Here is a 16559-nt window from a genome sequence, read left to right as displayed (position 1 = left end):
ATGCAGCCCCACCTCCACGCTCCATGGAAGAAGTGATCTACTTTCATATTTGCAGACAGAGTATTTGTATTTGTTTCACTATAGGGAAAGGGGCATCAAAGTCCCTTGTTACCCATAAATCCTGTGAATGTTACTGCTGATAAAAGCCCTGGGGAATTTCAATTTTTTTTAAATTATAAATATCAAATCAAAGGTTAGTTTTACAGATTCAATGGGGTAGTTTCCAGTATTATTGTTTTAAGCTAAATCATTGGTCATGAAAGGCTGGATTGCATAATTTATAGTCTGCTATGGAAGTACTGGGACTACAATGTGAAACAGGACAGCTAATATTCTTCCTGATCTCCTCTCACACAGCACTTTAAAATGGACAGATTAGAAGCCTACAGGGAAAATTTTACAAAATGTGATGAATTCTACAAATTACTGGTCAGTGCAATAGCTTTCAAAAACACTTAAATACCAGAATGAATAACTGTGTGTGTGCAGGGACGTTACTAAGAAAAAATTAAGAAGAAATTATTTTTACATTTTTATGACCTTTTGCTATCAACAACAACCCTTAAGCATCCCAAGAAAATTGCAGGAACCAATAATGTTAGAGCTGAACTTTGGTAACAAAGATTTAGTTTTTAGATGCCTATTAAAAAAAGCTTTGATTTAATACTACCAATGAAACTGAAAATTAAGAGAACTATGTCAACTTCTCAAGCCAGATATGGGAGTGACAGGACGTGTGTGAACATTCAGGTAAGAAAAGGACTTGCACAAGTTTTATTAAATTTTCTCCACTGGTGTGTCTAAATCACAATTGATAGCATTAACTGTTTTGAGCAGCCACCTTAAGTGTCACAACTGGTTAGACCAGAACCTAACAAGTTATAACCTATGAAAAGGTAATATGAAATTGTATAGATTTATAAACATTAAATATTGCTGCAAAATAGTTTAACTTACTGCAGATACCAATACAGATAGTCATCATCCTCACATGAAAAGTTATGCATTTGACAGATTTCATTAAAAGTTACATAACTCAACAATTTATGAACTTTCATTAACAGAATGCCAATATACTAAATGGACTTTGTTCAAATTTTGGGAAAAAGCAGCAGTGGAATTACATCCAGCCCATAAGCCCTAGGCAAGGCATGGACCTGCCTTTCTGGTCTATAGGCTGGAAGGGTGGCCACAGCCCAGCAGCCCTTACCCAGAGGTTCTAACCAACAAATCTGCTCATGACAGATAAAACTGGATTCATATATACTATGGAGAAATCGGTAATGAGTCCACAGTACTGGCTGTGCTGGATTCGCATTTAGAGCAAGAGTAAAATCCCTCTGTCTTGCACTTTAGAAACTGAATTTAGTCTTCAAATTTAGCATTATAACTCTTCAGAGGATGAGTAAATTTTCTACATAATTTTTTTAATAAGATAATTACTAATGTTTGCAGAGGAGACATTTACAAATGGTCCTTTTTGAGATATTGCCCTCTTTTCCCCCTGTCACATTTATCTGGGTTCTTCTAGCTCAATTTCACACATACTAATAACATCTCAGATACGGGCCACCTCTGGATTTTTAAAATTAAACAGAAACTGTCATTCCCCTTGCTGAAGTATAACCTTACACGGTCAGATACTGCCGTTTTCTGATGCTGCCAGCCTGCCTCCCTGACTCACTAGCTCCATTCAGCCCACAGACCCTAAAGCCAGGGGGTAGGCAGGATGGTCAGGAGCATGGGGGAAAGAGATGGTGCTTGAGCAGGAAGGAAGGCTACAGGAAGGAGGACTGTGAGGAATGCTGTGCAGGGAACTGGAGTCTCTGTGGGAGCCCATATTAGATCTAAGCTCACAGACTGGACTCCCAGATGCATTGTTGCCTGGACTGCTGAGGGAGTCAGGCATCACTGCCAAGGTGTCAGCGCATCCATCCAGGGTCCTCATGGCATTGTTGCTTGCCATGCCAGGGAACTTGATGCATGTCTTGTCTTGACATGCTGCCTCATCAGTACTTCAGCGTTGCTGACATAGCTTCCTAGCATGGCAAGCAGCAGTGATGAGGAGACCATGAGAAGCAACTATATAAAAAAAGGCAACAGTGAGACCTCTATGCACACCCATCCAAGACCCTCATTTATATCCCCCACCAAAGGGAAAGAGTTGGCGATTTTACCAAAGGAGGCATGGGGGCCATATATGTGCCCTCCTTCACACCCTTCTTGGGAGATCTCAGCCTCCCAATCTCTAGTCCCAGTGCTATGACCGGCTTGGGTCCGGTAGATTCATACTCTCCTCTGGCAACACACAGGAACGTGCCCAGAAAAAGCTGACACTGCAGGAGGCAGCCAATAGCTCCGTCTGTCAGACACTTCCAACTGCAAGTCTCTGCCCTCTGTTGTGATGTGAGAAGGAGACTTGAACTACCAGCACACTGGCATTACAGCTGGGGGACGTGAAAACCTCTCCACAGAGTCTGTGGGGAGCATGGTTTCCTCCGCCCCCCATCCTCTATCCCTGCTAACCTTTTCGTGACAGCTTCAAGCCTCATTCTTCCTGTCAACTCACTGTGGGGGAAGAGGCAGGGAAGAGCATAAGGGGAGCAGGTGTGTGTGTATAATTAAAGAGCAATCCAGACTGGGCATGGAGGACCATGGGACTCTACAGAGGGGATATGGGAAAGAAACGTGTAGAAAGCCAGAACAGAGAACAGGGTTGGGACACAATGAGGAGAATCCAGATTAACATTCATGTGAATAGGTACAAATAACACTAATGCAGATTTTTTTAAACATACAAAACACCTAATCTAGGGAATTCCCCTAAACAAGAACACTTTAAAATAAATTTAAGGTTACATACATCAACAATACAGCCACTAGTTAAATCGTTACCCATCCTTTGCAACCCACAGCCATGCATTCTTCTTCTGACATCTCCTCACTCTCACTCCCCACCCACCGTGTGTGTTCTCCCTCTGAACACCACGTCATCTGAACTCTGACCACAAATATTAAATACTAAAAAAACAAAATACAGCGTTATTACAGACTTTCAACAATAACTTCCCAGAATGCTAAAGCTTTATTACAAGCAATTCCCTCCATTAACACACAAACATAAACAATCAGAAGTCTACACCACACATAATCATTTACTTCAACGCCACACCAACATCCTGAACAATCAGAAAGCAACCATTTCTAGCCATTCCAGCTGGTAGGAGCAGAGGATGCACATTTTGCGTGGAGATAGAGGGAGGAGGCATACTAGCTGTACACGGTGGATGTGGGGAGGTAATGCAGAGTAGAACTCAGGGTTGTGGGCTTCAAGTGATTTCCCAGCTTTTTTATGGTTGTGTTTTTGCAGTTGAGCAATTTTAACAGTGTTTTTAGTAGAAGTTTTTGTTTAGGAGGGATAGTATTATAATTAAGCCATCACTAATTTAAATAGGAGTTGGCATAAGAAAAAAAAAATGAAGTGTCTTGCTTTTTCTTAACCTGTAAAGTTAAATTTATTACAGCCAAAGCATGTTAGTACTACAGTACTTCTGCATCATTACAACCTGAGGCAAGAAGTTTTGTTTTTGTTACCAGCTTGTATTTTTGAAGAATTTTGAACTGTGACATCAAGTTCGTTCTGCCCTGAAATGGAACAAAAGGCCTAAACCTAAGATTGTGTTTAGAAGGAAACTGGTGAGGTTAGCGGGTCCAAATTTGGAAAATCTTTTCAAGTGTTTGAGCAGACTGTGCTAATTTACTGATTTCCCCACTATGGCTATGCCACATTCACCTGCTCCCCGGCCAGATTCTCAGCTCACACGCATTGAAAATTAGGTGCTACGAGTTGGATGTCAGTGCCATCTTCAGCGAACAAGTGTGTGCACATGTTGGGAAGTTCAATAAGAGTTAATGAATCTTCACTGCATCTTTTAGATTTCAAATATAATCTAAACTGCGTTAGTCTCTCTAAAGGGAGACAAAAATAGGGTACCAGTGCTCTGATCCTGCAAGCTGCTCAGCACAGGTGGACACCTGATCCTACATGGAGCTCCACTGACATCAATAGAGCTTCACGCGGGCATAGGGGTCTGCTGTGCAGAGCATGTTACAGGATCTATTCTAGTCAGGGTCCTACATCACCATCCTTACTGTTGTAGCTTTGCTTCCAGGCTTGGGTTATTACAACAGTACCCATAAGTAAATCCTGCATATAAAAAAGGCAATTATTCCATAATATATTCTGATCACTCTTGGTGTTTTGAAAAGTCTCCAAAGACAAACTACATTCAGATTTGAGAGTTAGCTGCTATGCATATTCGTTATATTTTTGTAGCAAGTCTTTCTAAAAGACTTTTAACTATGGAAACAAGTTGCAGTAGCCAGACCTAAAAAGTGATAAGAGGTAGACAAGATTATTGTACCAAAATAAAAAAAAAAATCTAAGGTGATTCTCTAGTCTATTAAATATAAATTTCATAGTCAAATACAGCAAGATGTGTATCTACATGATAAATATTTTGAAACTGTAAGACAACCAGGTACTGGAAAAAATTACACCACTGAACCTAAACATTTATTTACCAACTACGAAATATTCACTACAGATGCTCCATTTTTAGTTAACCTTGCTATGCCAAGGTAATCCATCAAGTTTTGTTTATGGCTGCAAACATATTAGTTACAACCAAATTCATAGATCAGATGTCCCGTCTTTCACACAACTAAGGTGCAACTTGGATCATAACAGAATTGGCCTGAAAGGAAAAACAAACAAACCAGATACCAGAAACATATTTTTCAGTTTTATATTTAAATTTGTATGTAAAAATCTCTTCACAATCCCTGAATTTGGGAGAAACAAGACACCTAGAATCAGTAACCCAACACTTTCACCTAGGTTTTGGAGATCCCTATAAAGACACATGACCTTTGTAGGTCCGTTTATTAAGGTGGTTTTGATTTTCTATTAATGACGTGTGTACACAAGCATGAACAGCATATTACTGCACATGTGGGTGTATGTACTGGATATGAAGTAAAACAGACACCCAAGCACAAAAGAATTGCACTTATTTTTACCTAATCTGTGTTTCTACAGATCAGATGAAGTTATTTTTGAAGACACAATGCCAAGAGAGATTTTTAGTGTTTCTTTTAGCAATGAGATACAACAAACCCAATCGAGACAAAACAACTAATGAAGCAGTAAATTAACCTTTACAATACTTTTTATGAAGTAAAATCATTAACATTTTGTGCAATTGCAAAATCCTTCTATTACCCAGAGCTCTGGGACACAGAGCCCACAGCCTCACACCCAATGCCCTAACTGGTACAGTTGGGATTGCACCCCCTCCCCCAACTCTGAAGGAAGAGACAATGCAAGGATGTTTCTGTACTTTCCGCCTACTCCCTCATCCCTTTTGCACTGGATTTCTCTGGGAATCACCCACACACACACACACGAATCCGCCCTCTCCTTCCGGCAATCTGCAGCAGCAGCAGCAGGAATAAACTCCTCAGCAGCAGCAACGAAAACACCCCACAGGGCAGAGAAGCAGCATTTTTTTTTCTTTTTACAGTCCATTTTATCCTTCTCTCTCCCTTCCCACGCCCATCCTTCTCGTCCTTAATGTATCTACAACTATAGTACACAGCCCCTCATCATCATGGCATCCGAGCACCTAAGCAAGGCTGAACAATAACTTTTCACTTCCCTTGCAGTAGCTTTCACAGACCCTTTGCTGTAAGATATATAAACACATACACGCAAACATATATATATTCACACACTTTCCAAAAGATAAAGCACACTTTGCAAGAGGAGCCACACTCCTGCGCTGCACGCTACATCCACTTCACAAAAATACAGGTACGTATCTAGACGACACATGATTTGCAACAGGGTAATGCCGTGGGTTAACACACACTCTGCAACAGGCTGTCTGCACGCGCACCCCCGGCCAGACTTTGCAGCGGATCCCAAGTTTTGCAGCAGGCAGCGCACACGCTCGCGGGGCACTAGCCGTCTCCATGCACCCTCGCCGCGCAGGGGGGACATACATACTTCGCAAGAGGATGGTGCCGCTGCTGCCGCCGCCGCCGGCCGCCCGGGGGTTTCCTCCGTCCTGCCCCGCCGCTGCAGACTCAGCCCCGAAGTTACTGCCAAGGACCCCCCCGCCTGCGCGCTGCCAGCCCAGACTCCTCCTCTCCCATGGACGGGGCGGGTGGGCGAGCCGGGCCCCTCCACCTCTTCCCTGGCCGGGGCTCGCCGGGCGCGCACGCAAGGAGGGCGGGTCGGAGGGAGCCGCCTCCCGCCCCCGCCGCCCCCTCCCGCGCGGTCACATGGGGAGATTCCGCTCTTGCTCCATGCGCCGCGCTCCGGCGCCCTCCCACGCGCGGCCGCGTGACGCAGATCCTGGCGTGGGCCGCGGAGGGGTGGGGGCGGCTGCGGGCCCGGCTGGCGCGGCCTGGGAGGGAGCAGCGGGGCGCGGCGGGCCCGGCCCGGGTGGGGGAAGCGGAGCTGCTTTAGGCGGGGAGTTCCGTCCTCCGCCGCTGCCCCGACCCCCGCGGGGGTTGCCGGGGAGAGCCTGGCTGAGCCGGCTCCGGGCGCTGACGGTCCCGTCCGCCAAGCTCTCGTTGTTCCCCTCAGCCCCGACTCGCGGGCGGTCCGGCCTGGGGCCGTTGAGGGAGGAAACCGGCTTTTCCCAGGAGGTTTGCTGGGCGCCTCTTCAAACCCGCCCCTGCTCACCCACCGGCTTGTGAAGAATCGTCTTTAGTCCCTGCCCTTCTCTTAGCGGCCACAGTTTTCTCCTTTAGCTCAGCCAGAAACTTTCACATCCCCAAGAGCTGCTGCAGGAGCTAACAATCCAGGGGGGTCTGTCCTAGAGACAGCAGATGGTTCGCGTCAGATGCTTCTGCCTCTTTCACATTTGTTTTCTTGGTGAATTCTTCTAACCAAAGGACAAGGCAGGCAGCTGAAAACAGACGTTATTCTGGGCGCTTCTTAAAATTCCCTCTGAGGCAGGTTGGGTATCCATGATAGATCTTCCTCGCCCAAGTTAACAGGGGAAGGTGGAAGGGTTCTGCCACTGGTGTCTCTGAACTGGGCTGTTGTAAATTTAGCCAGTGTGAAAGTGGCAGAGATGGAAGATGCAGGGGTGGAATTGATAATACCCCAGTTGAAAAACAGTCTATACAGATGCATGATTGAAAATCAGAAGTGAAGTTGAAATGCTGCTCTTCTAAGTGAAAATAGTGCTGATGACATGTGCCAATGTGATAGTCTTTGGGAATGAAATTCTGTATCCAAAGCATAGTTAAAGGCTTTCCTACATCAATCCTCAACACTGACCCAGAAGAACCACATCTAGGGATGAAAAAGCAATTAATTGGACTTGGCCATCCAGTTCCTGCCCTCTTATCTGAGACTGCCAACAAAGATGCAGATTATTATAATTCTATTATCATTGATGATTGACAGTTGTGATGGTGGCTTACTAAGAACCAGACCACTTATACATAGGCCTTCAAATGCGAACAACTTCCAGTGACTTACCAACATGAGCTGCATTCAAACTGGGGACCTAGAAGGGAAAAACTCTGCCTTTTGAGCCAACTGACACCCAGTATATTTTCAGATTTAGCCATTATTCCTTTGTCTAGATCTGAAAGCAAGTAAATGACTGTGTCCTCTTTCTCCTCTCCCATGTCAATGACTATAAATATACAAACATTTATTCTAAACTAGTAATCAGTCAAACCAGTAATAAAAAGTGAAACTTTTATAAAAGTAAAGGAAGTATTTGTAATTCAATACTATGTTAATAATCTTAAAATTATTGTCCTGATAATAGTGAAATTATGCTTTATATGAAATTGTTCTTTCCATTTGTTATTAGACAGCTCTTTAATGGGAATGCAGTCTGTTATTTACAGAGACTTTTACTGGTTAGGATCAAGAATCAAACTTGTAATTTAGGTAAAGTTTCCTGGAAGTACTGATAAATGTAGTAATGACACAAACCATGAATTAATATAGACTATTAATTTGTTGCCGATATTAACTATGCAATGAATCAAAATACTATTCCCAATGGAACCAGCAAAAAATAGTGAGGTGTATACAGAATAAAACAAACTCTGTACCGAAATCTTCCAGCAAGGCTATTTTTTACTGTCTCCTTGATTTTAATAATGCCATCTAATGATGACAGCTGCAATGCTATTTCAGGGAATAGTTTCTAGTCTCTTTGTGTACCAGTTTGATTAGAATATGGTGAATTGATTCCCTTTTTTGTAGATTTTTCTTTTCTGTGAAAACTTGACAAAAAAACCCAAAACAAAAAGAAAGGATTTATTTTTGTTCAATATCAAGATGAGGCATTGTGTCCTGGCTCACCAATTATGTGATTCTAGGCTGAACTGAATTACAATTTTAATCTAGTTCTCCTCCATTATTGCTTTATTAGAAGTTCATTTTAATTTTATGGATTTTTAAAACATACAAAGTATCCTCAGACCAAGTAAACTGAGGGAAAGCTATATAGTATACAATATTTAGCCAATATTCAAAAAGCAAGGCCAAGCAATTGATTAAAGGATAATTTGAGAATGTGAAACAATTTAAATCCTGCTTAGTGTGTAAGAGGGGAAAAAGGACAAAGTGTAAAGAATGAGAACTCAAAACAGGGGAAATCTAGAAATGTAATAAAACAGGTTTAATTAATGTTAGGTGCTCACCTCAAATACAGATTCCTTTCTTGCAAATTTTAGACTACATGTGATATTTTTAAATAGGAGAAACTTAGCTCTTTTCTTTTTAGAGAACATTTTTCCATTGCCTTAAAATTACTACATTGGTTATCAGTATGCTACTAAAATTCATACTTGTTCGTTTGCATATGTACTTGCCTGCTAGGAGGCTGAGTCATGTGCTAACTCTTTGATAACCACATTCAAACAAAACTGAGTTTGTTTTTCAATTTTTTAACTATCATGTCAGACAGCTTTTAAAAGGATTTATTCAGGAACTCTATGGTAGATCATCCACCATATCAACTACATACTTAACAGCATCTGAAAACCAAAATGTGATCTAAACAAGTTTGTAGAAAATAAAACATACATTTTAAATGGATATAGGGCTGAATTCTGCCCTCAGTGACACTCACGCAGCCTCTGTGAAGTCACAGTGAATTTGGACTGATATAACAAGGCAGAAGTTGGCCTGCTGCCTTTTTTATGTTTTCTTACAGGAAACCTGCTTTTTGTCCATGCTAGTTGCCCATTTCAGAAATCTTAGCAAAATAACAAATACTGTCATAATGGAGTTGGGTGAAACCTTGTTAAAGCTGGTGAACAAAACACCCTTCATACAGGATAAAGCAGTTAGGCTCCTTTTTGGAGTACGGTAGCTGAAACATTATAAGCCACTGATCAAAATGGAAGGCCATATGCAATGTTAGTCAGAAGCTGAGCTACATGGGTAGAGGAGTTTTGCTGTGGACTGAATGCAAATAGGGAGCTGGGAAGAGGTTGTTTGGGTAAGTCAAAGCACCCAGAAGCAACTAGAGAAGGAGGCAAAGAGAAGTAGAAAGCCAGCAAACAGCAAAAGAAGCACTTGTAGCATGATTCTGAGGGAAAAAAACACTAGAGAGCTTTTTGGGCAGAGTGCTGGCTGGAAAGAGATTTGGAACTGTGAGCAAAGAAACTGCCTCCTGTTTCATTCCTACTGTGTTCAGGAAAACAGAACTTTGTGTACTTCTTTCTTTTTATAATTTTTTGTAAATAAACAGGATTGCATCAAAAATACCTAAATCTGTCATCAATTTCCCCTCTTAACAGAAACAACCCACAACCTCCGAATGTTGGCTATCCATCCAGGTCAAAAGGGGTAACAATAACCATTGCCCTGACAAAGGTTGAAAAGGTGGTTTTCATAGTGAGCCTCCTTGTATCTAAGTGGTAGTGCTTCCTCACTCAAAGGCTGCTCTAAAAGTGTTTCCATCCCTTTTTTCTGAAGGTAACTTTTCCCTCTTCAACTGGATTGGAGATTTAAGTATCCTAAGCCTCCTAGATAATTTTCAGAAAAAGCAAGACTAATTAACTGCCTCATTTTTATTTTGTGATACAGTCACAAAGCCCTGTGTTTGTCTGTCTTTTTTCATTATAACTCTTTGGAAATAATTGTGTTAACCATATATATATATATTGGCTTGTGTAAAACCTGTTTACTTTGCTATAAAGGTTTCTATGGCAAATTCTGTCTGAATGTTTATGATCCAGATCCTTTGAGTGCCAGAAATGCTACACAAGGCCCCTCTGTTTTTCTCATTGTCTGTCCCTCCACCCACACACACATAATATGGATGGGTAGGAGTTTAGAAGGCGTGCATGCTCCACTTGCTTTGTGTCCTGAGATCAAGAAATAGGCAGGTTACTGTAGAGGTTGCTGTTTTCAGTCTAACAAACTGGTGCCACAAATCAGCAGTTGTTCAATCCTGAACTCATTCCTCAGGCAAAACTGCTACTGACTTCAAAGGCAGTTTTGCCTGAGGAAGAACATCAAGCTTAGGCTCTAGGTGCATGTACAGAAATGGAATAGTCACTGTATTTAGGACCGCTGCAGGGGATGGAAGTAGAGATAGACGAACTCTTACTTAACACAGAGATGGCTGTTGTAATATCCTTTACCTTTGGGTCTGGGCCATGAGTCTACCAATGGACTAGACACAGAGGTGCATGCAGCTTTTCTCTCTGGCATACTGCATGGTTCCCATGAGAAAACGCGATTGTGCATTGCCCTGCAAAACCACAAAAATGTTCACAGTGCTACCTTCTCTCCTCCCACTCAAAATGGTTTTGCATACGCCCTTAGGCACTACAATAATGTTAATTAGGGTTGTAAAATATTATCATCACACTTTGGTAGCACTTTCATGCCAAATGCTTTAAATACTGTACATACAGCACAACAGAAATGCAGCCACCTCTGGGAGCAAGGGGCAGCGACATTGCACAACAGTGTGGGGAGTGAAATTTTGATCAAAGACATTGCAATAAACCTTTACTCTTACAAAGAGTTCCAAAAGCTCTTTATGGTGCAGACATACAAGGGATTCATGCAAAACATTGTCCACACATCAAATTGTATGGAACTCAATTTATCTACTCTGTAAGGAAGAAGGGCTAAGTTAATTCCTCTAGAGCACTTGAACCCAGGGATCACAGTGTTTTATTTTCTCAGTCTGGTGCTTAGAACACTTAGCCTCATCTCCAGCTTCTGATGTGTGCCACTGAAGCCGGGGTAAAATCACAGCCTTCTCCTGGGTTGCCCTAGATAACTAGTTTGGGAGGTAAGGGTGAGGTACACTTGTCTTACATGCCTTCCAACATGATTAGATTATGGGGTGGAACTGGAAGGGAGAAAGCCTGGAGCAAGTGATGTGACAGCCATAGCACTCCCCAAGAGAAAGCAGGGTAGAAGTGCCTTTTGCAATGCTTTAAAGGAGAAGCTCGTATTGTGCCCTGGTCATATCTCATGCAATGACACAGCATGGAAGCTGGTGCAAAACCTGGCCCTACCAAAGGATTTTCTGATCTCGAGGGCTTAAGTGCCATGGATCTGTTTACAGCCCCCCTGACCTTTGGAAACCTGTTCTCCAAGACTTTTTCTGGGGCCAAGGTAGGGTGGTGGGATTGGCTGGCAGGGGTTGAGGAATAATGGAAGGAATCTGATTTAGGATTGGGATTTTGGGACTCTTCCTTAGGAGACTGTGGCTGGGATTTTGGGACTCTTTATCAGGAGATCTGTTCTTTTTTGGTTGATTATGTTTTACATTTTGTATTTTAACTGGTTGTAATATGCCTAAGGCATTGGATAGGTGCAATAGGGAAAATGGCAAAAGAAAGAAACAAAATCAGTGGGATCCAGTGACCTGTATACTACAAGCTCAGCACAAAGAATACCACACCTTCATAAGAGCACCTCACATCTATTTCAGACCTTCCTTCCTGAAGTGTTTACAAGCTGTGGGCTAATTTTCATAGATTTTAAGGCCAGAAGGGACCATTATGATCATCTAGTCCAGCAGTGGGCAAACTACGGCCTGAGGGCCGCATCCGGCCCTTGAGCTCCTGCCAGGGAGCAGGGTTGGGGGCTTGCCCCACTCCACGTGGCTCCTGGAAGCAGCAGCAGGTCCCCCCTCTGGCTCCAATGCGTAGGGGCAGCCAGGGGGCTCTGCATGCTGCCCCTGCCCCAAGTGCGGCCCCCGCAACTTCCATTGGCCAGGAACCAGAGCCAATGGGAGCTGCAAGGGCAGTGCCTGTGGACAGGGCAGTGTGCAGAGCTGCCTGGCCACGTCTCCGTGTAGGAGCTGGAGGGGGAAGATGCCGCTGCTTCTGGGAGCTGCTTGAGGTAAGCACCGCCCAGAGCCTGCACCCCTGACCCCCTCCCCCAGCTCTGATCCCCCTCTCATCCTCCGAATCCCTTGGTCCAAGCCCAGAGCACCCTCCTACACCCCCAACCCCTCATCCCGAGCCTCACCCCAGAGCCTATACCCCCAGCCAGAACCCTCACCCCCTCCCGCACCCCAACCCCCATTTTCATGAGCATTCATAGACCACCATACAAGTTCCATACCCAGATGTGGCCCTCGGGCCAAAAAGTTTGCCTACCCCTGAACTAGTCTGCCCTCCTGTGTAACCCAGACCATAGAATTTTACCCAGTAATTCATGCATTCAGCCAACAGTTTGTGGTTGAAATTCAGAAACGATGCATAAAAGTGTGTAAGTTAGAGTCACTTATATGCAAAAGACCTACTTGAACCTACTTACACCTGTTCTACTGATGCATAAGGGTGTCTGAGTGGGTGTAATTTACATGCTGAAGAGCTGGAAGAAGGTGTAAGTTATTCCATTAGGTAGCTGGGTTCCTCGCATCCCTCAAAGACTGAAACATAGATTCACTTCCAAAACCCACAGAAACCCTTGGATTGTTGCAAAGGTTTAGTGACACTCTGCAACCAAGAGCCCTCGATCCCCAGCCATAGTTGGTCCAGGGTTCCCAGCCATGAAGGGGCCAGGAAAGGGAATATAGCCCAAATGTGAGCTCTGCATGGCTGCAGGGTGCATATGTGGGTGTGTGGAATGAGAGATCTGTGCCCCCCTAATTATATCCCCAACCTACACAGACCCTCCTATCTGCCCAGCCAGCTCAGTTCCTCCCTCTTCCCCTTGCATGGATCCCAACCCTACTGAGTGCTCTCTTGGGACACCTAAGAAGATAACAGGTAATATTTCTGCAGAGGCGGCTGCCCTTTCCTTCCCAATTTACTGCACAGATCTAGAGAGCATAATCTGTGTTTTTCATTTTATTTCCGATTTCTTAAAACAGATTAAATACACACATGGTATGGAGGTAGCATATAATATACACAAGAATATGTATGGGATTGATTCCTTTTATTCTAACCCCTCCCCATCCAAATCTTAGAGTTTATCATGGGTCTGTATAAGATCTGAGTCTCAGATTGATAACCATATACATTCCATAGAATCGAAGAAAAATCAACAGCAAGCAATTATATTCAGGAAGACAAGACAGCAAAACTGCAAGGCTGCCAACACAGCAGCTGGTATAGCTCCCTTAAGAGCTTCAAGCAGAATGTCTCCCACGGTTTGGTTCCCAGCTTCCCTGACTGCCACCAGAAGAGATGAAGTGGGGAGGAGGAGGAGGAAGAACACAGTGTGAGGGCGTATGTGGCACTTCACCTCCTCATTACAGTCTGTTTAATTCTGCTAGGTCACAACTACTAGTGGTCATAACACAATTATTATTTCAAATGTATGTTTTAAACATATTTCTTGGGGAGGCTATTAATGTGTGTGAAGAAAACACTCAAACTGTTTGCTTTTAATTATGAAGACCGAAAATTAATTGCATATGCATTTATGTTTTTATTATCTATCATTTAAATAGCGCCAAGTGTCCATAACACTGTGCAATGAGTGGGATGTGCCGAACAGATGACAGTGCCTGTTGAAAGTCAATGCCCCAGAGATTTTACGTCTAAAGGCACACATAGGTATAAGCTAGTGTAACATACTGCAGAGCAAACACAAACACAGAACAGGGTGTAGTTTTGATAGCTGGAACTCCTCCCTATACAGGGGAGTAACAAAAAAGTTTATGAAGGAGGGTGCATAATGAATATTAAGCAACAAGCAGTTCCAATCAGAAGGGGCAAGATGAAAGTGCAAAGTATAAGGAGTGGGTGAAGTAGACAAAAGGAGCAATCATGAGAGAAGCTTGGGTGGAGACTAGGGAATGGAGTGGTGTGTAGGAGTTGATGAGGGCAGAGATGTAGGCAGGGCAGAGCTGTGCAGAAAGTTAAAATGAAGAGAAGTTTTAACCTGATGGGAGGGTGGAAGCCAGGGAGATATGGTCAGAATGGCAGGAGAGGAAGCAGTTTCAGTAGCAGTGTAGTGTGAAGCTTCCTACTGATTCTCAAGATATAGACTGATAGAGTATAAGGCCAGAAGAGACGGTTACAATCATCGAATGTGACCTTATAAACACAGGCCAAAAAATTTCACCCAATAATCTAGTTACTTAGGCCCTTGTCAATGAAATGGCATAATAAAATAATAAATAATAATAACTATTATTATCATTACTCCAAAGTTTGGATTAATCCCTTAAAGAAATTCTCAATCTTTGTCAGACTTTAGACATTTGAGTCATGTCAGTCCTTTTAGGGAAACAAACAGAGAACTCTGCAAGCACACGATTAATAATAAAAAAAAAAAATACTTTTCCCTTGTATGGCACTGTTCACCTGAGGATCTGACAGGACTTCACTAACATTAGTTATGTAATGATCTTCAACACCATTCCATTTGCAAAGCTTTGCATGTGTGTTATTTAGCAATACCTATTTAAGTCAATAGAAACTGTTCAGCAAAAACTTTACATATCACTTTGGAAATGGAGGTCTTTATGGTCTTCTCCCATGGGGCATGGCAGGAAGTCAAAGCAGTTTGTACTAATGGGGGGTCAGAAGGCAATTCATGAAGAGGAAAGGCAGCTAGGGTGACCAGACAGCAAGTGCAAAAAATCGGGACGGGGGTGGAGGGTAATAGGAGCCTATATAAGAAAAAGACCCAAAAATTGAGACTGTCCCTATAAAATCAGGACATCTGGTCACCCTAAAGGCAGCTAACACCATATTGCTGATGGTGGCATCTGCTTTGTGCAAGTTAAGCATCAGAGTCATTCTGAATTGTGCAGAAAGGGCGTAGCAGAAGTAGGAAGGAGTAAGGAATAGCGGCTCTCTATGACAGGTTCCCTTCCTTAAACTGCATAGGCTCTAGAAATAGAACCCAAATGTCAGTGGCGCTATGAGCAACTTCCACATGTTCTGTGACCTCCAGTGGCCACAGTCACATGACCTCCTCCACCACTGAGAGATTAACAGTAACACTGCACAGGGGCCAGCGGTGTTTTCACCGCTGAGAGTATGGGAGGTATATGGAGGTAGGAAGGACTCATATGAACAGGCCTACATCCATAAGGTTTCCACAGCCATCAGCTGTGAATCACAGACATAAATGTGAATGCTTGGCCAGAATTCCTGCCCAGTCCACACCCCTGCCTGCCACATCATAGCAACAGGAGGATGTACCAGTGCTGATCTCCCAGCTGTCACTCAGGAAGTACTCCAGGTGTGTTCTCCTGAGCTGGGTAATTTAATGCAGTCTCACTGAGAGAAAAGAATTTTCACATCTGCTAGGTAAAATATACCTTAATGAATTACAAAAAGGTGAGTGAGTTTAATATGCATGGACTGAGGGACAAATAGGATTAGTTAGAACTACACAAAATGCAGGAGAGGACTGTGAAAACTTCCCCCATGCAACTCTGCCAATTCGGATCAATCTGGAATTACAACCACCTTGCAATAACTATCCTGAGCCTCTCCTTAATAGAAATAGATGGTAGTTCAATGGGTTTAGGATACTGACAAATGAAGATCAGAATGGGACCACCAAAAAATTCACTCCTTAAACAAAGCCAATATGTGAACTCCTATTTCCAGAGGTGCAAGGCAAGTGCATTGCACTAACACCACCAACTAAAACCCCACGCATGTTGCTCCACACCTTTTTTCAGTGTAAAGAATATTTTTATTTAATTCTTTGGTCTGTAAAAATAGTGGAGGTGGTGGTGGGGGGAAAGAAAACCTGGTTTGAGTGACAGCGAGTGTGGCTTTGCACCCCAGGAGTGGGTGTTTGGCTTAGCATCCAGTCACTTAGATCTCATCAGTACCCTGAGGTAGTTTTAATCTTTAATCTTTCTCTCTCCCTGTGTGTGGGAGAGCAGCTCTTTGGTGGGTAAATTCTATAGCCTTTCTCTCTCTCTTTGCTTCGTGCATGTATGTATTGTGTGTTCTGTATGACTTACCTAATTTCGACACCATGAATAAAAACTGAGACCACAAGCAAACAATGATCATTCCCAGTGCAAGAGCTTGCATATGGATAGGTATGGAGA

The sequence above is a fragment of the Trachemys scripta genome, chromosome 11 (genome assembly GCF_013100865.1).
Source record: "Trachemys scripta elegans isolate TJP31775 chromosome 11, CAS_Tse_1.0, whole genome shotgun sequence".
NCBI classification, from domain to species: Eukaryota; Metazoa; Chordata; order Testudines; family Emydidae; genus Trachemys; species Trachemys scripta.
Note: the sequence above shows the minus strand (reverse complement) of the source record.